Source organism: Thalassophryne amazonica, chromosome 3, assembly GCF_902500255.1.
Source record: "Thalassophryne amazonica chromosome 3, fThaAma1.1, whole genome shotgun sequence".
Lineage (NCBI taxonomy): Eukaryota > Metazoa > Chordata > Actinopteri > Batrachoidiformes > Batrachoididae > Thalassophryne > Thalassophryne amazonica.
This window is the reverse complement of record NC_047105.1, coordinates 123,633,205-123,658,520: the sequence shown is the minus strand read 5'-3', so window position 1 is coordinate 123,658,520 and position 25,316 is coordinate 123,633,205. Positions and strand designations below refer to the sequence as shown.

The window sequence follows — 25,316 nt, the reverse complement described above, 5'->3', positions numbered from 1 at the left end:
GATCAATCTATCTTTATTAGTTGGCTATGTACCACAGGCTTTAAGGTGGCAGTAATTAAACCATTACTTAAAAAGCTATCACTTGACCCAGCTATCTTAGCTAATTATAGGCCAATCTCCAACCTTCCTTTTCTCTCAAAAATTCTTGAAAGGGTAGTTGTAAAACAGCTAACTGATCATCTGCAGAGGATGTTCTATTTTGAAGAGTTTCAGTCAGGTTTCAGAATTCATCATACAGTAGTACAGAAACAGCATTAGTGAAGGTTACAAATGATCTTCTTTTGGCTTCAGACAGTGGACTCTGTGCTCATCCTGTTAGACCTCAGTGCAGCTTTTGATACTGTTGACCATAAAATTTTATTACAGAGATTAGAGCATGCCATAGGTATTAAAGGCACTGCGCTACAGTGGTTTGAATCATATTCATCTAATAGATTACAATTTGTTCATGTAAATGGGGACTCTTCTTCATGGACTAAGGTTAATTATGGAGTTCCACAAGGTTCTGTGCTAGGACCAATTTTATTCACTTTATACATGCTTCCCTTAGGCAGTATTATTAGAAAGCATTGCTTAAATTTTCATTGTTACGCAGATGATACCCAGCTTTATCTATCCATGAACCCAGAGGACACACACCAATTAGTTAAACTGCAGGAATGTCTTTCAGACATGAAGACATGGACCACCTCTAATTTCCTGCTTTAAAATTCAGATAAAACTGAAGTTATTGTACTTGGCCCCACAAATCTTAGAAACATGGTGTCTAACCAGATCCTTACTCTGGATGGCATTACCCTGACCTCCAGTAATACTGTGACAAATCTTGGAGTCATTTTGATCAGGATATGTCCTTCAATGCGCATATTAAGCAAATATGTAGGACTGCTTTTTTGCATTTGCGCAATATCTCTAAAATTAGAAAGGTCTTGTGTCAAAGTGATGCTGAAAAGCTAATTCATGCATTTATTTCTTCTAGGCTGGACTATTGTAATTCATTATTATCAGGTTGTCCTAAAGGTTCCCTGAAAAGCCTTCAGTTAATTCAAAATGCTGCAGCTAGAGTACTGACAGGGACTAGAAGGAGAGAGCATATTTCACCCATATTGGCCTCTCTTCATTGGCTCCCTGTTAATTCCAGAATAGAATTTAAAACTCTTCTTCTTACTTATAAGGTTTTGAATAATCAGGTCCCAACTTATCTTAGGGACCTCATAGTACCATATCACCTCAATAGAGCGCTTCGCTCTCAGACTGCAGGCTTACTTGTAGTTCCTAGGGTTTGTAAGAGTAGAATGGGAGGCAGAGCCTTCAGCTTTCAGGCTCCTCTCCAGTGGAACCAGCTCCCAATTCAGATTAGGGAGACAGACACCGTCTCTACTTTTAAGATTAAGCTTAAGACTTTCCTTTTTGCTAAAGCTTATTTCTTAGGGCTGGATCAGGTGACCCTGAACCATGGCTTAGTTATGCTGCTATAGACTTAGACTGCTGGGGGTTTCCCATGATGCACTGAGTGGTTCTTTTTATTCACCTCTTTTTGCTCTGTATGCACCACTCTGCATTTAATCATTAGTGATTGATCTCTGCTCTCCTCCACAGCATGTCTTTTTCCTGATTCTCTCCTCTCAGCCCCAACCAGTCCCAGCAGAAGACTGCCCCTCCCTGAGCCTGGTTCTGCTGGAGGTTTCTTCCTGTTAAAAGGGAGTTTTTCCTTCCCACTGTCACCAAGTGCTTGCTCATAGGGGGTCGTTTTGACCGTTGGGGTTTTTCTGTAATTATTGTATGGCTTTTGCCTTACAATATAAAGCGCCTTGTGGCACCTGTTTGTTGTGATTTGGTGCTATATAAATAAAATTGATTTGATTTGATTTGATTGACCCTTGACCTCCTTACACAGGTAAATCCAGTCATGAGAAAGGGTATTTAAGTTGGCCATTTGCAAATGTTTCTCATCATTGCATCTCTTCTAATGAGTGGTAACATGGGAGCCTCTAACCAACTCTCAAATGACCTGAAAACAAAGATTGTTCAACATCATGGTTTAGGGGAAGGATACAAAAACCTATCTAAGAGATTTCAGCTGTCAGTTTCCACTATGAGGAACATAGTGACGAAATGAAAGTCCACAGGCACAGTACTAGTTAAGGCCTGAAGTGGCAGGCCAAGAAAAAATCTCAGATAAGGTGAACACCGTAGGTGTGTGGAAAACTAAGGGGTGGTCTGGGGGGAGATGGCCCCCCCCCAAGAAATTTTGAGAATATAAGTCCCCTGTGGTGCATTCTGGTGCATTCTTTGGACTAAATTTGGACCTGAAACAGCTGTTGTGCTCTTGTCATTTCATGCAGTATGACACATGTGGCTTTTGAATGCATGTTGTGCCATCCTATAGGAGCACGTACAGAATATAACAACACAATAGTTTACAAATATAGCTAAATCTTGATGAAAACTTTATTTAGTTTGTTTTTGATTGGGCTCAAAGACTAAGTAATTAAAATTATAACTCTTAACTAACATGTTGTAAATAACTTCATAACTGCTTTCAGACTAGGTAAAGAGACATCATATCATAATATCATATCATAATACTGAAGCCACTCGATTACTACGAGGATAGGCTGAAAAGCTCTAAGGCTCACTATAATGCAGTTAATGCATTACTCTTTCATGGGGAGCCTTAGAACTTTTCAGCCTACCCTCGTATTATTCATTTAATAATGCATTTAGCATTTAGAGGCTGTTATTTCTGCAAAAGCAGGATGTACTAAATATTGATGTATTTTTTCTGTTGGGGTGCCCAAATTTATGCACCTGCCTAATTTCGTTTAAAGAAGTATTGCACACTTTCTGTAAATCCTATAAACTTCGTTTCACGTCTATGTGTTTTTCTGCTATATGATATATTTAACTGAAATTGCTGATCCAAACAACTAATGATTTACTATAAAGGAAAATCATGGAAATCATCAGGGGTGCCCAAACTTTTACATACCACTGTATGTATGTATGTATGTATGTATGTACAATGACAACAAAGAGGCTCTTCTTCTATAGTATGTTCTGCAACATTTCCTGAATTAACTGAATATTTTTGAACAAATGCTGCTGGACTAGACCTGGATCAGTGCTGTATTTACATGTTGGACAAAACTTCAGATTTGACGAGTTTATCCAGTCAAGTGTCAAATATTCAAATATAGGTTGTTGGGGAAACACAAATTTTCTAGACCTAGGTCCTTTTACATAGCTCACTCAATGATACTTCACTTTTTCTACATTTTTTTATGTTGCAGACTTATTCCAACATTAATTCAATTCAGAACACCCCATAATAACAACATTAATTTTAATTTTAATATTAAAAATAAAAACTAAGAAATAAAGAAATAAGTATTCACACCCTTTGCTCAATACTTTATTGATGCCACCTTTGGCAGTATTTCCAGCCTTGTCTTCTTGAATATGATTCCACAAGCTTGGTGCACCTATTTTTGGGCAGTTTTGCACATTTCTCTTTGCAGAACCCCTCAAGCACCATCAGGTTGGATGGGGAGCATCGGTGCACCGTCATTTTTAGATCTCTCCAGAGATATTCAATCGGATTCAGGTCTGGGCTCTGGCTGGCCCACTCAAGGACATTCACAGAGTTGTCCTGAAGTCACTCCTTTGATATTTTGGCTGTGTTTGGGGTCATTGTCCTGCTGAAAGATGAACCATCACCCCAGTTTGAGATCAAGAGTGCTCTAGAGCAGATTTTCATCCAGGATGTCTCTGTACATTGCTGCATTCGTCTTTCCCTCAATCCTGACTAGTCTCCCAGTCCTTGCCGTTGAAAAACATCCTCATAGCATGATGCTGCCACCACCATGCTTCACTGTCGAGATGGTGTTGGCTAGGTGATGAGCAGTTCCTGGCTTCCTTTAAACATAACGCCTGGCATTCACACCAGAGTTCAATCTTTGTCTCATCAGACCAGAGAATTTTGTTTTTCATGGTCTGAGACTCCTTCAGGTGCCTTTTGACAAACTCCAGGCTGCCATGTGCCTTTTACTAAGGAGTGGCTTCTGTCAGGCCACTCTATACTCGAAAAAACGAACCGCTGTCTCAACAAGAAAAAATGATGTAACAATTTGCACAGATTTTTTTATTATTATTATTATTTATTTCAACTTAACTAGAGAAGTCTTGTGACATTAACTCAGCCGAAAGTTGAAATAACTGAGTTGAAATAAGTTTAAAGAATCTATGCAAATTGTTAATTCAGTTTTTCTCATTGAGACAGTAGTTCCTTTTTTAGAGTGTACCATACAGGCTTGATTGGTGGATTGCTGTAGAGATGACAATCCTTCTGGAAGGTTCTGTTCTCTCCACAGAGAAATGCTGGAGCTCTGACAGAGTGTCCATCGGGTTCTTGGTCACCTCCCTTACTAAGGCCCTTCTTCCCCGATTGCACAGTTTAGATGGGCGGCCAGCTCTAGGAAGAGTCCTGGTGGATCTGACGTTCATTCATTTACAGATGATGGAGGCCACTGTACTCATTGGGACCTTCAAAGCAGCAGAAATTTTTCAGTACCCTTCCCTAGATTTGTGCCTCAAGACAATCCTGTTTTGGAGGTCTACAGACAATTCCTTTGACTTCATGCTTGGTTTGTGCTCTGACATGCACTGTCAGCTATGGGGCCTTATATGTAGACAGGTGTGTGCCCTTACAAATCATGTCCAACTGAATTTACCCCAGGTGGGCTCCAGTTAAGCTATAAAAACATCTCAAGGATGACCAGTGGAAACAGGATGCACCTGAGCTCAAATACTTAAATTCATGTAATTGTTTAGTGTTTTTATTTTTAATTAGTTTGCAAAAAGCTCATACATTTTTTTTTCCACATTGTCATTATGGGGTATTGTGTGTATAACTTTGATAAAGAAATAATAGATTTTCATCCATTTTGCATTTATATAGCGCTTTTCCATCTGTATCAGACACTCAAAGCGCTTTACAATAATGCCTCACATTCACCCCGATGTCAGGGTGCTGCCATACAAGGCGCTCACTACACACCGGGAGCAATAGGGGATTAAAGGCCTTGCCCAAGGGCCCTTAGTGATTTTCCAGTCAGGTGGGGATTTGAACCCATGATCTTCTGGACTCAAGCCCAACACCTTACCACTAGACCATCACCTCCCCCTTATTTCCATCTTGGCTTTGGCTCATAAGGTGAGAATGCCTACAATGTTAAAGGAACTAAAGAGATCAATGGGAAGATTTTAAGCAGATTCAGAATACTGTCACACTTTAAGTCATCGTAAATATTTGGACCATCCATCACGGCCCTAAACAAGCAAACAGTAATAGGGGGCAATTCACTCCTGTCAGAGGACGACACACAAAGAAAAAAACATATCCTTTTGCAGACATGGTGCAGGTGCATGTTTTCTGCTGGTGGACAGAGTTTGCATTCACAGCAACAGGTGAAGCCAAACTGTAGCTTTAACATAAAGGTAGTAGAGCTGTGTAACATCTCCATAACGTGATCGCGGAGGTTTGAGGAGCGACGCCACATCTCCAAAAACCTCTGTCAGTCCTCCCGAGAAATTCATCATCGCATAAATCGACAACTTCTAAAGAAAGAAAGCAAGTGTTCTGCCACACAGCGGCACATACGTGGCTCTCTGCGTGAGCGCCGTCTGAAAACATGACCTGACCAGGAAGAAAGGACTCCAGATTGAAAGCAGAAGAAAAGGCTAAAGTGGAAAAAAGGGGAAAGGGTAAAAGAGATGGAGAGAAAAAAGGAGAAGTGTAGAAAAGGGCTTTGTAATCTCGGAATAGTGGTGTTGTGCCGTCGCCATGGTGACAGGCACAAAGGCCTGTGGTTGGCCATTGATGGCTAATTGTATTCTTCACAGCTCTTTTGTTAATTGTTGTCTGCCCAGCTCCCACTTCCTGCTGGGCCGTGGCACAAAGCCACGAACAGGAGGGTTCTGAAACGGCACATCGGCTAACCTCTCTCTACCTCTTTCTCTGCCTCCCTTTCTTTATCTATCTCTCCATCTCTGTCCCCACAGAGCCGCGCCTCCTTTTATCCTATCCTCCCCATGTGTACTCCCATGACCTCCTTGCCTTTCTTTCTTTCTTTCTTTCTTTCTTTCTTTCTTTCTTTCTTTCTTTCTTTCTTTCTCTCTTTCTTTCTTTCTTTCAGTTCACTGGTTTTCCTCTTGTGTCTTGTCAGTGTTTCACGTTGCCCTCACTGATGAACATATAGGCTGATTTGATAAATGCTTCTTTGTTCCAGTTTGAATGTTGAACATTTGATGATCTTTACGTTTTTGTGAGTCGTGTACCTGGACTGTATTGTAGCGAGGTATAGTCCGGATTGAAAAGATGTTCCTGCTAGATTGACTATCGGAGGAATTCCCCTTTGGCTGACCTGGTAGAGTTTTGGTCTTCAGTTTGAGCAGTCTGGTGTTCGAATCCCACCGCCGTCCCGGCCACAAAGATAGATCCTCCGGTCACAAACTGGCGTTGTCAGCAGGATGTGGGTAGCCACAGAACATGCTTAAATGCTCCCGTGACTTCAGGACAAAGTCAAAAATGGTGGGGAAATATGTAGCAAGGTGACGTCTGGATTGAAAAGATGTTCCTACTAGCTACTAGCTTGGCTAGCGGGGAATTCCCCTTTGGCTGACCTGGTAGAGTTTTGGTCTTCAGTTCGAGCCTTCCGGTGTTCGAATCTCCATCCGGTCACAGTATAAATACGAGTATAAATACTATAAGGTGTCTATAGAGGCCCGGAACTGTCTATATGAAGCCCATATCTGGGTGTCACCATGTTGACAGCCCTGCAGTCCCGGCACCAGACACAGATTTGCAGAGGAGCCTTGGATTGCTCTGAGGGGGACACATTTTTTTTTATTTTTTAGGCCAGAAGTATAAATTTGTATTTAATTGGCACTTTCTGCCTCAGGTCATAATTATTAAATCAGGAAGGTGCCACATTGACTACTGCTTCACTCAGAATGACACACTGCACATCCATGAAGAAAACATCTTTATGCAATTCCATTGCTTCCAGTCCCTCATTAAAGACAAGGGTGAGAATTCCCGAAAATTGGATGAATTGTAAACGATGAGGGTGCACTGTGATCAGACACAAAGTGTGGATTTTTCTCTGAGCTGTTCCTGCATTAATTAAATTCCTCCAGTGAGGGGCACAGGCACCCAGACTGGCATGGGCCCGGCCAGCACCCTGGGAAGAGAAAAATCCACACTTTGTGTCCGATCACATTTTTAGTCCGATAATATTTTAATTATGACTCGGGAATTCTCACGTTTGTCTTTACTGAGGGATTGAAAGCAATGGAATTGCATAAAGATCTTTTCTTCATGGATGAGCAGTATGTGGTTCTGAGTGAAGCCGTGGTCAATGTGGCACCTTTCTTGATCTCATGAGAAAAGATCTCGTGATTACGAGATAAGTTGTCTCTTTTTTTTTAAATCAATTGAATGCAATGTGTTTCCATATGGTACCCTGCAATTTTTTTTTTTTTTTTTTGTGGTTGGCAGGTGACTGATAGGCTCGTCCATCCTGGGTGGTCCCAACTGGCTCTGAGGGCAGACAAGGCACCCTAAGGCCCATCCATGATGCCGTGTATGCAGCCCTGCTTTTATCAACGTTGTGACAGACCCACGAATGGATAAAGAGGAGGACCGTAGGTGAATCAGTTGCCCTACCTTTGACTTCGAGCTAGCTAAGCTAACAAGCTAACCTCAGTTCGCGTGTTTATGAAATCATAATTTTGGGGACTACACAGTGGTAGTCCTCATGGTTTCATTTCACGTGGATGTTAAAAGTTATGGCCTGCTTATTTTCTCAGTAATTGCGCATTAACAGGATCTAACAGATGAAGCAACAAACAGCTGCTAAAAGTTCTGACACTGTTAGCTCTCAACATTAAATGTCACAGTAATTTCACTCAATGCAAGTACTGCAGCAGGGACGTCTTAGATGATCCATTAGGACATTTCACCACACAGAAAGCCATATTATTTTCGGTGTTTGTCAGAAAATGCTCAAAATGACAGACACAGCCTGCAGAACAGCTAGCAGCTGCATCAAGTGGCCTGCTATGAGAGTTGGAGCTGTCACTCAAAGGGACCACACCCCTAATTATGCATAAATTTATGGCTTAAAACATCTTAAACTAAGAAATTAGAAAAAATTCAGCCTTCATACAGTTGTCATGGAAGGGAAACTATCTATAGAGACCAAAACTGGTTTTTGTTGTTGTTGTTGGCAGTTTCCTCGCTTGCGAGGATAGTGGGAAGGCCTTTTTTTTTTTTTTTAAGTTTATTTTCTACAAGCCCTCTGGTGGCTGAAAAGTCCGATGCGGGATGCACAATACCTGTTACACTTGGGGCAAATGAACACTTGAGTAGGCTGGGCTTGTGCTGCTGCCTGCTCTTTCTGTCTTTGACGCTTCTGGTGTGAGGCCTCACTTCTTTCTGCCTCAAACTTCAGGCTGGCGGATTTGATGTTGGAACGCCAGCTGAGTCTATCTGTAGCTAGATGCTGCCATGACTGATGCTGAATGCCAGCAAGGGAGAGCTGTTTCTTCAGCTGGTCCTTATAGCGCTTTTTGGGGGCCCCTTGGTTTCGTCTCCCTTCCTTGAGCTTGCCAAAGAGAATTAATTTCGGCATGCGTGTATCATCCATCCTGGCTACGTGACCTGCCCAACGAAGCTGTTGTTTGAGTTTAATAGACTCCATGCTGGGCAATTTGGCTCTGGTAAGGATGTCCTCATTTGAGATGTAGTCCTGCCACTTGATCCCGAAGATGTTTCAGAGACAACACTGATGAAAGCGTTCCAGTAATCTGATCTACTGACGATACAGAACCCAGGTTTCAGCTCCATACAGGAGGGTAGGGACCACAATGGCTCTGTAGACCTGCACTTTTGTGGAAAGGCGCAGTGCATGATTCTGCCAGACTTTCTTTGAGAGTCTACCAAAAGAACTGCTGGCCTTGGCAAGGCGACTGTCTAGGTCCTTGGCAACAGATGCGTTGTTTGAGATAACACTACTGAGATACATGAAGTGCTCTACTGCATTCAGGCTGGTACCCTCGATGTTGATTTGGGGTGGGGTATATGCTGTATGGGGGACCGGTTGATATAGCACTTCTGTCTTTCTCAGGCTGATGGTGAGGCCGAAGGCTCTTGCTGCTTCAGCAAAACAGTTGACAATGTGCTGCAAGGCTTGCTCTGTATGGGTGACGAGGGCGCAGTCATCTGCGAAGAGCAGCTCCATGATTAGCTGTTCTGTGATCTTAGTGTGGGACAGAAGGTGCCACAAGTTAAACAGACTTCCGTCGGTTCTGAGATATAGATGCCATCTGTCAAGTCTTCTTTGGCCTCACGAAGCATCATGCTGAAGAAGATGGAGAACAGAGTGGGCGCGAGGATGCAACCTTGTTTGACACCATTTGAGATGGGGAAGCTGCCAGACTCCCGTTGTACTTCACTTGTCCCATCTGGCCTTCATGCAGCTGGCGGATAATGGTGAGGAGCTTTGGAGGGGAGCCAAGGCATGCAAGAATCTTCCACAAACCCTCACGACTGACCATGTCAAAAGCCTTGGTTAGGTCTATGAAGGCTACATAAAGGGCCATGTTCTGTTCTCTGCACTTCTCCTGGATCTGTCTCAGGACGAAGATCATGTCGGTGGTTCCCCTGTTGGCCCTTAAATCCGCACTGACTCTCGGGAGTATTTTCATGCGCTATGGTAGGGGTAAGCGGAACCATTTCCTTTTCCCAGCAACTGGAGAAGAGGATTTGAAGCTTGTCGAGGACTGCCTCACCTCCATTTTGGTACACCTCTGCTGGGATGCCATCTATTCCAGGAGACTTCCCTGGATTCAGTTGCGTGGTGGCCTTTCGGATCTCTTCAAGTTTTGGGGGTCATCAAGTTCCCATTTCACGTCCACCTGGGAAATCTTCTCGATTGATGACTCTTGCACAGTGCGCTTGTCACTGAAGAGGTTTTTTGTACTAGGCTGTAAACAAGTTTGTTTCTGTTCTAGTCTGTCCAGTCAAGAAACTGGAATTTTTCTTCTTCTGGGTGGGTTTCATCTAAGCCCATCAAAGCTTTTTTTTTTTTTTATTAAATAATTTTTTGTTTACTTATTTAATTTATTTATTTTATGGATTCTCTGAAGGGTTATTTAAGTCATTTTGGTCCCCAGATGGTTCGCTTGATAAATGCATGAATTGTCTTTAATCTACCTGAGGTCCAATGGGTATTTTAAACTGTAGTGGATTTTTGAATATCTCTAATGTGATGGAAGAGAACGTTCATCTGCAGATTACTACAGTGACATGTTTCCAGTACATGATGTCTAATGAACTGACATGTCAAGAACAGAGGAAAGTCTATATCAGAAAAATCAATGACTTCTTAACATAATTAATAAGTACGTAGTAATTCTGGTAACAATGGACCCTGAGGTCCATTGTTGCTGGTGCTTACATATACCCCTGAATGGGTTATTAGTTAATTGCAGGTTACTTCCCCAGCCAGGTCTGGTACCCAGTAACAACTGGGTGGATTGAGACAATGCTGATGAGTCGCACAGAGTAGAACTGCTGCATCTTTGCATAGTAAGGACAAGGATGATGTGGTTTGAGCTTTGGGATAATTGTTGTCATAGAGACCCAGAACACATCGGAGGGATAATATATTCTGTTTGGCCTTGGAACACCTCATGGTCTCCCAGGAGGTGCTCAAGGATGTGGCTGAAAAGTGGAACCTCTGGGCTACCAGACCATTGATAGATGGATGGATGAATGATATTCTGTTAATGATCACATTAGATGAATTGTCTTTGATATGTGATTGCTAAAATAACTGTGGAAATGTTTGATTCAGCAAAGCTAAAAATTAAAAAAGATCTTTTGAATCTGTTCCTGCTTATCAATACATAAAGGCAGTTCATTGTCTCAAAGGGATTTTTTTTTCTTGGTACAGAAAGCCATAATTCATTGTCTGCAAAATGTACAAAAAATATTGAAATATACACAAACACTATGTACATGGGTGGCACAGTGGTTTGGTGGTTCACACTGTTGCCTCACAGTTGAAAGGTCGAAGGTTTGATTCAGATCTGGTCCTTTCTGTGTGGAGTTTGACTATTTTCCCCGTGTTTGTGTGTTGCTGCTGGCTTTCTTTCTGTTCATGTGCACTCCTATTTCCTTCACTACTTCCTGCTTTATTTAAACTTGTGTTTCTTCATTCTAGTGCCAGGAGGTCTTGCTACCTCTAAGTTTTCGCTAGCATTTTTCTCTGTATGTGTTTTTCCTGTTGCTGAAAATTGCTGCCCTATAGCATTTAGTTGAGTTGCATTTACTAAGTTTCACCTGCAATTTTTGGAATTTCTGCCTGGCATGTCACTTGTGTATTGACCATCTGCCTGTTTTTTTGGACTGTTTCTGGTTTGTCCTTCATGGATCCTAACACCCTGTGCCTGTGTCTCATACTGAAACACATGCATGCTGGATCCTGGCCAGAAAAAGGTGCCATATGACCAAAATGTTCTAGCAGATGTTCCTTCATAATGAAAGTGAAACTACTCATATGCATCTCCCTAACTGACCATTCCTTTGACACAAATTCCAGTGGTGCCCAAGGTTCTACTGAAGAGACAAACTACCAAAGACATCCAGTCATCGCCTTCAGTCACTGGTTAGTATACAATTCTCAAAACAATGTAGGAAGACAGGAACCATTAGGACCCTAAAGACTTGGGCCTTGATTCCACTGCAAAGATAACAACACTTTACCGCATACAGATATGCTTCTGATGGTTGAGTCCAGGAAGTCCAGGAAAGGCTGGATCTCAGTTTTGATTCAAAGTAATTGCAAACCCAGACACCTCAATTCCTGATTCAGCTTCTTTAGAGCTGGAATAAGAGTATCTATTGAGGCTGCTAAGATCACAGCATTGTCCATGAAGCCAAGGTCAGCAAACTTTTCCTTGCAAGCAAAGGCACCTAAGCCACTGATGAACGCCATCATTCACTGAGCTTGTGCCCCTACTCTACACAGCACTCACACTACCTCTGTATAGGCTACCACCAATGTCAATCAACTTCATGGGAAACTCACTAATTCATGGGATGTCCCAGAGAGCAGCCCAGTCAACTGAAGCAAATGCTTTGCCAAATCAACAAAGGCTGCCACACTGAAAAAACAAAATACTTAAACCAACTTAATCAAATTGTGTCAATTGGTACCACCCGAATGAATTAAGCTCTTTGAATTAAATTAAGAAATTAGATTAACACATGTGTTAATCGAACTTATTAACTTAATTTCAAAGAACAATTCATTTAGGTGTCACCAGTTGAAATAATTCAGTTAAGCTGGATCTTTTTTCAGTACAATATTCATATCCTTCACCACCCTTACATATTTATCTGCCACTTCATACTTTCTTACACAAGTCTACAACTCTTTTCTTGGCACCTGATCATAGGCTTTCGGTTAAACCAGAAAGAAACAATGCAACACCATCGGTCCTTTTCTGTTCTTCTCCATCAGTACTTTCAATGTAAACAGTTCGTCTGTAGCGCACTTTCTCAGCGTAAAACCATATTCTTGTTCACAAATGTTCACCTTTTCTCAGCCAAACTTCCAGGACTCTTTCCCATTACTTTGTACGGTGGCCAATAAATTTTATGCTCAGGGCTCTCAAGTTTCATTACATTTTCTGAGTGAAATTTCATCAGTTAGGGGTGGAGCCACTCAAAATTTGGCAGCAGTGGCCTCTCAACTTATTCCAGTTCTGCCATTTAATTTTGGTATTAAGAACCAGTTCACTTTACCAAAACCTTGCACTATTAAATTAGATTTTTACACAGATTTGAGTGTGTAGATTGTCTTTTTTCTGATGAATTAATGTAAATGAATTGCATAGATAGATAAATAGATAGACAGGCAGACAGATAGACAGACAGACAGACAGGACTGAGTTGGTGCTTCAGAATTCACAAAATTACAGTGAGCTTTGACATTCAGTATATTTTACTGCACCTCATCATTACTTGTTTTGTTCCCTCTGTCCAGATGTCAAGACAAGTATCTTAATCGTTGTCTCCCTCAGTTCTTCAGCAGTTGTCCAATCATCCAGCACCTGTTTCACCTACTTCCTAAATATCTGTTTGGCCTTCCGTTGCTGCTGTTTCTTTTTCTTCCTCTTCTTCTTCAGCTCCATAGTAATGTTACAAACCACCATTAGCTGTTGTCTTGTTACGCTTTCCCATTCCACCACCTTAAAGTGTCCACTTCAATTCAGATTACATCACCTGCATATGACGGTGTAATTTTGCACACCTTCCTGCACTTCCACTTCCAGCCCCAAACTACAGCCCTCTTACACCCCACCCCACCCCCCATTGTAAGCATTTTTCTTTATTTTACATGCCTGAAAAGTCCTCTCCATCTCATTTTGGTCCTTCAGACTTTTTGCAGTAAATGGTTGTGGGGAGCATTAGCATGGCTAAGACCCTTTATGTAATTTACACACTAAATTGTCACTGACTGACCTCATCTGCTGTCAAGGTGCACTCTGCCTTTGACTTTAGTGTTTCCGAATTCAGTGTTGACTCAACATTTAGCAATTCCTGTTTCAGTGTCGACTGTGCACTGAATTCCCGCGAGATCCCACGAGATCTCCTCCATTTTGAATCCAGAAAGTGTCGATCCAGGAAGTGTTCAACATTTGACATTTCCTGTTTCACTGTGGACTCAAAATTTGGTACTTACTGTTTGGGACTCCATTTACCATGAGTGAGCTTGCACCACTTGTTTGCCACTTTGCTTGTAATAATAAACTTACCCAATGTCCATGTGAATGCCAGGGTTATATTTTTTATATAGTTCTCAGTTGTTATACTTATTCAGCAGAAATTTTATGCAACTGTCATTTATCTTCAAATTTGCTTATTTTGATCTAGTTTGATTAAAAACTGTGGGCTCTGTAATAATTTTACTTATGGGTCCACATGGACCCCAATTTGAGGTTCGAGTCAATTTTTCATAAATACTAAATTGTCAGTACAGTTTCTATTAATGCTATTTGCATCACACTAAATGCTATTTTAGATCTTTTAATTCAATGCATGATAAATGGGAGCAAACACAAAGGTGTTGTATTTATTGTGTTTTATATATATATATATATATATATATATATATATATATATATATATATATATATATATATATATATATATATATATACAGAGAGAGAGAGAGCGAGAGAGAGAGAGAGAGAGAGAGAGAGAGAGAGAGAGAGTATATATGGGCAGTACAGTGGCTTAGGTTATGACCTGTGACAAGGTCAGAAGTTCATATCTGACCTGGTACTTCCTGTGTGGAGACTGCATGTTCTCACCATGTTTGTGTGGGTTCCCTCTGGGTGCGCCCACCTCTTTCCACTTCCATAGTCATGCAGGTTAGGTGAATTGGAAACTTTGATACTGACCATAGATGTGAGTGTGAATGTGTTTGTCTTAAAGTAAAATAGGGTGACACGGTGCCTCACAGCAAGAAGGTCATGGGATCGATTCCCACCTGTGGCCATTCTGTGTGGACTTTGCATATTCGCGTTTTCACATTCCCCCGTGTTCACATGGGTTCTCTCTGGCTGCTTCGGCTTCCTCCCACTTTCAAAGACGTGCAGGTTAGGTGAATTGGAACTTTAAAACTGACCCGTGTGCACGTGAGTGTGAATGAGTTTGCCTGTCTATATATGTGGCCCTGTGATAGACTGGCATCTAGTCCAGGGTGTACAACACTTCACACCCTACGACTACTGGGATACGCTCCAATCCCTTAATTGAAGTAAGTGAGTACAGCGGATGGATGTACACATAAAATAACTTCAACACTAAAAATTTGTCTCACATTACTCATTTGCAACAGTGCTGACACCACTTAACTAATAACTTCACAGACAGACAGACACACAGCTCCTCCACTCTGATTTAATTACAAATAAATTCCAAGCACGCATGCACACACACACACACACACACACACACACACACACACACGGTCTGACTGCTCTCCTTTTGGTTTGAAGAGGATGAAGAACTAGTGCTTGTATCACCTATAGCCCATTACTTGGCCACACAGTAGAGTTAGATGCAGCATTTTAAAGTATTGATTTTAGTTTATAAAATTGTTCATGGACTTGCACCTCCCTATCTGGCTGACTTGATAAGCCCCTATGTACCAGCTCGGGCCCTGCGTTCTCAGGGTGCAGGACTTCTGTGTGTTCCCAGGGTGAATAAGAAGTCTGCCGGTCACAGAGCTTTCTCCTATCGTGCCCCAGCTCTGTGGAACGATCTGTCGGCACACATTCGGCAGTCGGACACTGTGGAGACCTTTAAATCACGTTTAAAGACTCATTTATTTTCCCTGTTTTATCATTAGTCTTATGATGTGTTTTTAATCTTGTACTTTTTTACTGCTGTTTTTTTTCTTATGGTTGTTTTTATTGTGTTTTAAATTTTTAACTGTTTTTATGTTGTGAAGCGCCTTGAGACGATTTTGTCATGAATTGGCGCTATATAAATTAATAAATTTGAATTTGAGCATTACTGTCGGTAATAAAAATGAAAGCTGGCCAAAGAAAAAAGTCACAGAGTGGTGTTACAGAAAATGACACTGCGCTGTGTCTCACTTAAGTGTCATATGGTGTCCAAGCTGTCACTCCCAAGTCTGCTAACAACTTCATATTTATGTCATACTCGTGCTTTCAAGACAGCTCGCAAAACCCAACTTAGTTCCAAAACCGATGTTGACTTGATGAACTCTGAAAACAATATGGATGCACACAATAACATATTCAAGTTTTGTTGTTTTCACAAGAAGTAAGTTGTTAATAAGATGTTTTTTTTTTCCAAGACTTCAGACAACCTAAAAATGTGGTCTTTTTCATTTGTTTTGTTTTTTAATACCTATATCAAATATACTACAACGTTTTTTTAATATACATTATAGTTGTGTTGTTGTGTTCTATTTTTGTTTTGCACTACATCACACACCTTAAAACAGTGTCATCACTGATATTACTGTTTGCATCTAATCTTGAGGAAAAACCCCTAAATTTTTAGTAATTTTATGGCATTGAGAATAAAACAAAATCCCAGTTTACTTTAAACCAGTTAACACCTTGAGACAGAAATTAGTTCACCCTAAGGACAGGATCCCTAGTTACAAACAGAGCAATGTAGTGTATTCTATCAGATGTCAGGAAAACTGTAACAAACACTACATAGGTGAGACTAAGCAACCTTTACACAAAAGGCTATACCAGCACCGCAGAGAGGGCACCAGTGGACCTCAGTCTGCAGTTCATCTCCACCTTAAAGACACTAACCACACGTCTGAGGACAAGGAAGTTAAAATATTAGCCAGAGAGAAGAAATGGTTTAAGAGAGGGGTCAAGGAGGCATTCTTAACCGGGGAGGGGGTCTGAGACATGCTTTGTCCCCTGTTTACAACGGGGTACTCAGGTCAAAGCAGTTTCAGTCTTTTGTTCATGGTAATGAGTCATTCACGTCATCAGCAGAGTCGTCAAGGGAGCCATCATGAGATGGTCCGTCCTATCATTAGGAGGGACAGCTGCCCTGTCATTAGGAGGGTGCTAACTAGAGCACAGTAGGTGTTAATTAGAGCTATTGTTTAGTCACTAGCCTATAGCACTCTGCCTCTCGGTAGGAGGGGTCTGGTTAGGTTTAAAACTCCAGTTTTTGTGACTTCTTGATTATTCTTCTCTACAAGAGTCAAGACAGAAGTCAGCCCACCAGAGCAAGAATTTTAGCTGAGGAAGCTTCTGCGATTTGAAGCGAAACATCCTCGCGTCAAGCAACCCAGTCCAGTCGAAGATTCAAGCTTCTCTACCATCGAGAATAAAGTGTTTTCCTGGTTATGGGTATTGAGTTTGAAATTGTAATATCGTGACAACCCAAGGCTGTCTGTTGTCTGGATATGTTCCCCACCTGTCACCCAATGACCACTAAAGCAGATGTCAGTTGCCCCCCCACCCCGTGACCCTTAATTGAATTAAGAGGGTTCAGAAAATGAATGAATGCTTATAAATTTGGTGTAAGATATTTAAAATGTGGGCAGCAGGGTGCACTCTAAAAAAGAACCGCTGTTTCAACGAGAAAATGTGATGTAACAATTTGTTTTTAAAGTTACTTCAACGTCTTGTGGCATCAACTCAGTAATGGCTAAGTTGAAATAACTTAAAAAAAATCTATGCAAATTGTTACTTCAGTTTTTCTCAATGAGACAGCAGTTCCTTTTTTTTAGTGTGGTTAGCACTGTTGCCTCACAGAAAGAAGGTCCTGTGGTCGCTTCCCACCGAGTCCTTTCTGCGTGGAGTTTGCATGGTCTCTCTCTGTTTGTGTAGGAAGGTGGGAAACAATCCCGCGACCTTCTTGCTGTGAGACAGCAACAGTGCTACCCACTAAGCCACTGTGCCACCTAAGACACGCAGGTTAGGTGAATTGGTGAATTTGTCAAGGGTGTACCCTTCCTCTCGTCCAATGATGGGCATAGAAAATGAATAAAATGTGTAGCTGTTGATGAAGTGTAATGTTTATTGTGCTTTTATATATCATTTTTTGTCAACTATTCAAATGAGAAAATGTTTAGATGACATATTCTATCCTGTGAAACTGGGCACACACCTTGTGTAATTTAATGATGAAACTTTTATGAAATGCATGCAACAAATTAAACTGAGTCAAAATGTTTCTCTTCTCCCTAGATTTTTTTTTTTTTTTCGTGGAGTGTATACTGAAATGTATGTTATTCGGGCACCTTCACATAAGGTGCAATTGTCCTACATATTTAAATCAAGTAATTCCAGCAGGTATATGGCCTCTGAGCACTTTTTTATTTAAAAAGTGCATTATTTTGTATAGTTTTTAACTGCAGATGTAGTGGATGTGGAAAATGACTGAGTCCTCAGCAGTCATACTGTAACTGTGATATGATGAGGGCTGTGAAATCCGACTCTCTCTCTCTCTCTCTCTCTCTCTCTCTCTCTCTCTCTCTCTCTCTCTCTCTCTCTCTCTCTCTCTCTCTCTCTCTCTCTCTGGAAATATGTTCCTGTCCCTTTAAGTGGGAGGTGAAGCACGAGGGCGCAGCGCGCTGTAAGCGTTGGAGTGGCACAAAGTCACCGGGAGCCGGAGGAGCGCTGCGCTCTCTCCAAAACATTACGCGCCGCACATTGCGCCGCTTTGTCCCGCCGTCTGTCGCTGAAGGAGCGGAACAGGGGTCCGTAGCTGTCCTAAAAACAGCAGACTGCGTGTGCGCGCGGGGAGGAGGAGGAGGAGGAGGACGGAAGTTTTGTTTGTCTGCCTGCTGGACCTCCAGGACGCACCGGACCGGTGAGTGGCTCTGATCGCACTCACGTGTACCATCACGTAAAATAATAAGCTGTGACACATGTTGCAAAGTACTTCTGTTGCGTGAGTGTGGGAGGTGACGTGTGAATCTGTCTTGATGTCACCAAAGCAACTTTACAACAAGTTGTGCGTTCCCCGTGTTGTGGATCATGAACTCTGTTTTGCTGTGGATGTGTCAGACACCCCCCCCCCCCCCCCCCCCCCCCCACACACACACACACACACACACACTCCTCCTGCTGCTGCTGCTGGTTGAGGTGGAGGTGATGATGAGGATGAAGATGTCAGGTGTATTAGCAGATGCAGATGACCATAGAGCATATCAGCATGGTTCTCCTCAAAATACGCACAAAGCTTTCAGTACCTCCGTCTGTGTTCAACAGCTGATTTACAGACGTCACAGTACACTCAGCATGCCACAAAGTTTCACAACTGTCTGAGAAGATGATTTACTTGGAGAATTCCTCTTACAGAAACTGATCACATAGATTCAGAAACGCAGAACAAATCAGAAACCTGTGAAGGACGACAGCTTTGAAAGAGCTGTGGTCCTGAACTTGATTTGCTATCACACTTCCACAGACGTAAGAAGGTCAATCCGTGTATCTGCCCGTGTCCCCAAGTGCGTGTCACTTTGCCCGGGGTCTCATGTATAATAGTTCCAAAAAAACAGGACCTGAAAGAGGTGTACGCTGCTTCCCATGACAACGTTCTGATCTATAGAAAATAAAATGAATACCAGGCCTGACCTGGTCAAATCAGGGCCCAAGTGAGAAATTTTGTTATGAACTCCCCAATTGCCATTTCACATAATAAATTTATGATTATTAACAGAGCAACATCTAAAGCAATATAGGGCTGTATCTGATGAGGCAATTTAAAAAGAAAAACACGTACGCACACGCACGCACACAAAACAGCCCAAACTGGATGTACACTATGTAACAACATAGGAGACACAAGAATGTGGAATTATCTAACACAAGTGTGAATAAGAGATTAAGAGCGACACGGCACAGACGCATGGTGAAAAGCCAACTAGTGTAAAAATACACACAGAGCTGGCTGTTCCATGTGACACGTGTGTACATATAGTCAGATGCAGGTATGATGAATGATGGCTGAGGGGCCTCAGTGGTGGCACTGTGGTGGACATAATTGTATGGCATAAGCACATGAAACGAGGCCCCTATTGCATGATGGAGGTGCGTGTTCTGTGTTTATGGAGTGGCGGTTCTGCTGATGGCAGAACGTGCATATCTGGAGGGAAATTCTGACCCATGTGCACGAACATTGTGGAGATGGTGAATTGCAGCCAGATTGCAGGAAAAATGTGAGTGCACATTTAATGATGCCTTCTGGTACTGAACACATACATCTAATTTCACTGAAAAAGACGTGTCACATATACATCCATGACTTCCTTTTATGACTTCATCATGACACCACTTACACAAATATTTTGCAGATCAATATAAACTTCAGATGATTTCTGTTAATTGCAGTGATAAAACAGAAAACTAACACGTTGCCCATGGGGATCCACGGGATTTAGATTGGGTAGCTGATATTTTTCAAGGGTGGTAATATATTAAGCAATGAGTTGGAATGGTGTGAGAGTCCAGAATGTTTTTACAACTTTAGACCTCAACAATTTTTAGAAGAGGAACGCAACCCTTTTATTTCCTGTTAATTATGTAATTTTAATGTTACTTTGCTGTCTTAATGTATTTATAAATGGTTTAGGTTGTTGTTATCATATACACACTATTATTATTATTGTTATTATTATTATTATTATTATTTTATTTTATTATTACTTCTATATTGTCATTTGATTTTTAAATGGACCACAATGGAAATAAGTGTTTTCACTTTCTTGTGTTGTCCATGTATTTTTAATGTATTTACAATTATATTATACTTACAATGTAAGTACATTGTACTTACATACTAAATAAAATCACGCACTCACACTTTTAATATAAAGATGATTTACTGCTCCCTGCTGGAATGGCATGTGAGTCCAAAATGTAATTAGCCATGTTGGCTAATATTCGTAGTTTCTCCAAAATTATTAGTTCTATCAGTGTTCCGTTTTGGTGGCATTCATCCTTGACCCAAAATAGCACACCAAACGGCAAATGTCAGCTCTGCTGTCCTTGTCTCTGATCGAAGTTGCTTGCTTGCATGCACGCACGCACGCACGCACGCACAGCTGTTTTCTTTACTGCATGCAGGTGCTTCTAATATTAGACAGAAACAGGGTGGAGATCTAACTCAATACACATTTCACTTATGGTTTCATGCAACATGAGACTGAACTCACTCATGGTAACGGCAACATAACTTAACTAACGCGACTAAACCAAATGAACTACAAAATCAGAATAAATCAATAACACTAACAACATTGATAAACTAACATGAACCACAATAAGAACATTTTAAACCCCAAACTCTGATGGTGCATTGCAGCACAATGTTCATTGTTTATTGGTTAGCTAAAATTACTAATTTCTCCAAATATATTTGTCCTATCAGCTTTCTGTTTTCGCAGCGTTCATCCTTGACCCCCCAAAAATAAGCATGCGAAACAGCAAATGTCAACTCTACCCGGTTTTTGCATGATCTAAGCCATATACAGGCACACGCACACATGCACACACAGAGACCACTTGGCTATTATAATATATGTTTTTCACACCAAGTTTTTGTTGACTTTGACCTTTGTCTACCTAAAGGGAATCATCTTGGGATTTCTGCCCAAGTTTGGTGAAAATTTGTCCAGCAGTTTCTTTTTTAGTTATCTTGTTCACAGACAGACACAAACACACACAGCACTGATTACATTATATAAACCAATGCAAATGTTAAATCAAACTCCACTTTTAATATTTCATCAGTGCTGCCGGTACGTTTGTGCACAGTGGTGCATGCAGTTATTGCAACTGCCTCCCAAACAGATTACCACTGGTTCAAGGCTGTTCACGTGCCATTCTACTGGTACAGCTGGGGTTGCAGCAAATCTCCATGTGGATCCCAAATGGTGATCTGGCGCAAAATGAGATGGCATTAAAATGTTTTACTGTACGCAGCACTGGCACATGCACCCAAACATCACCTGACCTCATCGTTTAAGGCAGATGAGTGGTTGAAGAAAATATTCAGGGACCCTTTGTCCCATGTTCTGTGGACAGGCTGGTCTTACAGTGTGGGTTGTCAAAGGAGAGAATCAGTTCACAACACTGTCAGTGTGTTCATAGACTGCGGCTCCTGGACCAGCTGCCTCGTGTACTTCATAATCAAAGACAAAGTGTGTATCCTGATAAAGCTTGTGGCATTGTGTCACAGCGGGGGCCATATTGAGCTGTGAAGTTGTAGATTTTTGTGTTTGTGTGTACATTTGTTCATCTTTTCGGAGGCTGAATACAAAGCTGTCTGTCAGCGGGGAGTCCTTGACCTTTCGTTTTGTCAATCTGTTTTCTTTCCTCATTTGTTTTTCTCTCTCATCTCCATGCCCTCTACAGCAGTGACCGCTCTTCCTTCCTTCCTTCCTTTCTTCCTTCCTTCCTACCAGGAAAATGAGATTGTAGTATATTTCATAAGTTTCTGTGTAGGCTCTCAGTTGTCCAGGTGGTTTCCATAGTAGAGAAGCTTGAATCTTTGACTGGACTGGGTTGCTTGATGCGAGGATGTTTCGCTTCAAATCGCAGAAGCTTCCTCAGAAAAAAATTCTTGCTCTGGTAGTCTGACTTCTGTTTTGACTCTTGTAGAGAAGAATAAACAGAAGCCACAAAAGCTGGAGTTTTAAACCTAACCAGACCCCTCCTACCGAGAGGCAGACTGCTATAGGCAAGTGACTAAACAATAGCTCTAATTAGCACCTATTGTGCTCTAGTTAGCACCCTCCTAATGACAGGGCAGCTGTCCCTCCTAATGATGGGACGAGCGCCTCTCCTGAAGGCTCACTTGACGACTCTCCTGATGACATGAATGACTCATTACCATGAACAAAAGACTGAAACTGCTTTGATCTGAGTACCCCATTGTAAACAGGGGACAAAGCGTGTCTCAGACCCCCTCCCCGGTTAAGGCTGGGTTTCAACTGTTTCACATAAAATGCCTCTACAAGAGTCAAGACAGAAGTCAGACTACCAGAGAAAGAATTTTAGCTGAGGAAGCTTCTGCGATTTGAAGCAAAACATCCTTGCATCAAGCAACCAGTCCAGTCGATTCAAGCTTCTCTACTATATTTCATAAGACAGCCTGCTGAACCACCAATAACTTTAAATTTTGCATATTTAATGTTTACAAAAGGGGAGAGTTGCATCACATTTGTAACTTTTCAACTCTGAAGCGTCAGCAGCCGTCGTCTGTGTTATTTGTCAGATGTCCATTGGTGTGAATTTTTTTCTCTTACAGGCTGATACTGAACTCATGCACAGTTTTCTTTAAACACACATGATCTTCTTCAGAGAGATTTCAGCTGATGCTATGCTCAAAAGGTGGGAAACTCCTGCCTTCTTCTTCTGGGCTTGTGCCATGCTGCACATTCTGGTGCTGTCTGTGGCACCACCCACAGTGGTGAACAATAAAGGTGAGCAGACACTTGAAAGTCTGCTCCACTGTCTGCACTGGCGTATGGTAATTGTGCACAACCTCAATTAACAAATGTTGCGAAAGCTCGTGCACGTGGATGGTACGCTTTAGATACAGGTGTGTGTGTGTGTGTGCAATTGATGTGTACAATCTCCAAAATAAGAATAGGAAAGATGAATGAGTTAACACTAACACATAATGTGCATCCAGACATTATTCCCAGCACTTCACTTTTCCCACATTTTGTTATGCTGCAGCCTTATTCCAAAATGGAGTAAATATTTTTTTTTTTCCATCAAAATGCTACTCACAACACCCCATAATGACAACATGAAAAAGTTTTTTTTTTAATTTGTGCAAATTTATTAAAAATAAAAATGAAGAAATCATATGTACATAAGTATTCAAATCCTTTGCTCAATACTTTGTTGATGCATATTTGGCAGCAATTGAAATCTTCTTGAATTTGATACCACACATGGCGCACCTGTCTTTGGACAGATATGCCCATTCCTCTTTGCATCACCTCTCAAGCTCGATCAGGTTGGATGGGGAGCGTCGGTGCACAGCCATTTTCAGATCTCAATGTTCAATCAGATTCAGGTCTGGGCTCTGGCTGGTCCACTCAAGGACATTCAGAGAGTTGTCCTGAAGCTGCTCCTTTGATATCTTGACTGTTTGTTTAGGGTCACTGTCCTGCTGAAAGATGAATCATCACCCCAATCTGAGGTCAGAAGCGCTCTGGAGCAGGTTTTCATCCAGGATGTCTCTGTACATTGCTGCGTTCATCTTTCCCTCAATCCTGACTAGTCTCCTAGTTCCTGCTGCTGAAAAACATCCCCACAGCATGATGCTGCCACCATCATGCTTCACTGTAGGGATGGTGCCAGATTTCCACCAAACATGACCTCTGGCATTCACGCCAAAGAGTTCAATCTTTGTCTCATCAGACCAGAGAATTTTGTTTCTCATGGTCTGAGAGTCCTTCAGGTGCCTTTTGGCAAACTCCAGGTGGGCTGCCATGTTCCTTTTACTAAGGAGTGGCTTCTGTCTGGCCACTCTACCATACAGGCCCGATTGGTGGATTGCTGCAGAGATGGTTGTCCTTCTGGAAGGTTCTCCTCTCTCCACAGAGGAATGCTGGAGCTCTGACAAAGTGCTCAATGGGACCTTTAAAGCAGCAAAAATGTTTCTATACCCTTCCCCAGATTTGTGCCTCGAGACAATCCTGTCTCAGAGGTCTACAGACAATTCCTTTGACTTCGTGCTTGGTTTGTGCTCTGACATTCACTGTTATTTGTGGAACCTTATACGTAGACAGGTGTGTGTGTGTGTTTCCAAATCATGTCCAACCAACTGAGTTTACCCCATTGAGCTGCAGAAACATCTTAAGGATGCTCAGTGGAAACAGGATACAGCTGAGTTCAATTTTGAGATTCATGCCAAAGGCTTTGAATACTTATGTACATGTGATTTCTTACGTTGTTATTTTTATTTTTTTAAAGAAATTTGCAAAAATCTCAAGCATAATCTCAAGGTGTGGTTCGGTCTATATGTCTACCAACCCCCTCCCCCTTGCCCTGCCTTCTCTCTTTTGGAGCATTGTCTTCCTTGGTGAATGAGTTCATGTAGGATGAAATGCGAGCTGGGTGATCTCTTCCTTTCTTTCTCTTTCTCTCTGTCTCTTTCTCTTTCTGCTGTCTGTCTTATAGCATGACCACAGAATGTATTTGGTTCTCACTGGTTGGCCTGTGTGCGTTATAACTGAACACTAAGACACCTTAAACACACTTTGACATTTGGGACGTGTGTGTGTGTGTGTGTGTGTGTGTGTGTGTGTGTGTGTGTGTGTGTGTGTGTGTGTGTGTGTGTGTAGTACAGTGTACTGTACATACTCTGTTTACGAGACACATGTTGTGGATACTGCAGTTAACTACTGCACAGATATTTGTTGGAGTTGGAGTACTGGTCAGAATTATTGGCACCCCTATGTTTTAAATACACGTTAAGTCATTTTCAGAAATAAATGTAAACAAGCTCATTTTTATATAATCAAAATGTTTGAAAAAAGGCCAGAGTTACTGAGCAACAACAACAAAACAAAATGCTCTCATACATAATGTGAAATCACAGATATAGTCAATAAAAAGTGAATGTGTATTATTTGAACATTTTGAAGAATTTACAGTAAATTGTGACTATTCAGCCCAGTATCACATTTTTTTTTCGTTCT

At 41.5% G+C, this 25,316-nt stretch overlaps 1 protein-coding gene and 1 long non-coding RNA gene across 2 annotated transcripts in view; one reads left to right on the top strand and one right to left on the bottom strand.

Annotated features, from left to right (window-relative positions):
- Positions 1–3,435: 3,435 nt before the first annotated feature.
- On the bottom strand, positions 3,436–23,688 carry LOC117507539. The gene is made up of 2 exons (XR_004559743.1): positions 23,571–23,688; positions 3,436–3,485 (listed from the first exon to the last, which is right to left on the bottom strand). It is a non-coding gene; the product is annotated as an uncharacterized LOC117507539 (long non-coding RNA).
- LOC117507537 (transcription factor SOX-13-like) overlaps positions 18,227–25,316 on the top strand; it is a 265,912-nt gene continuing 258,822 nt past the window's right edge. Inside the window, 1 exon segment of the mRNA XM_034167405.1 lies at positions 18,227–18,463. The gene's annotated coding sequence lies outside the window, so the exon portion shown is untranslated.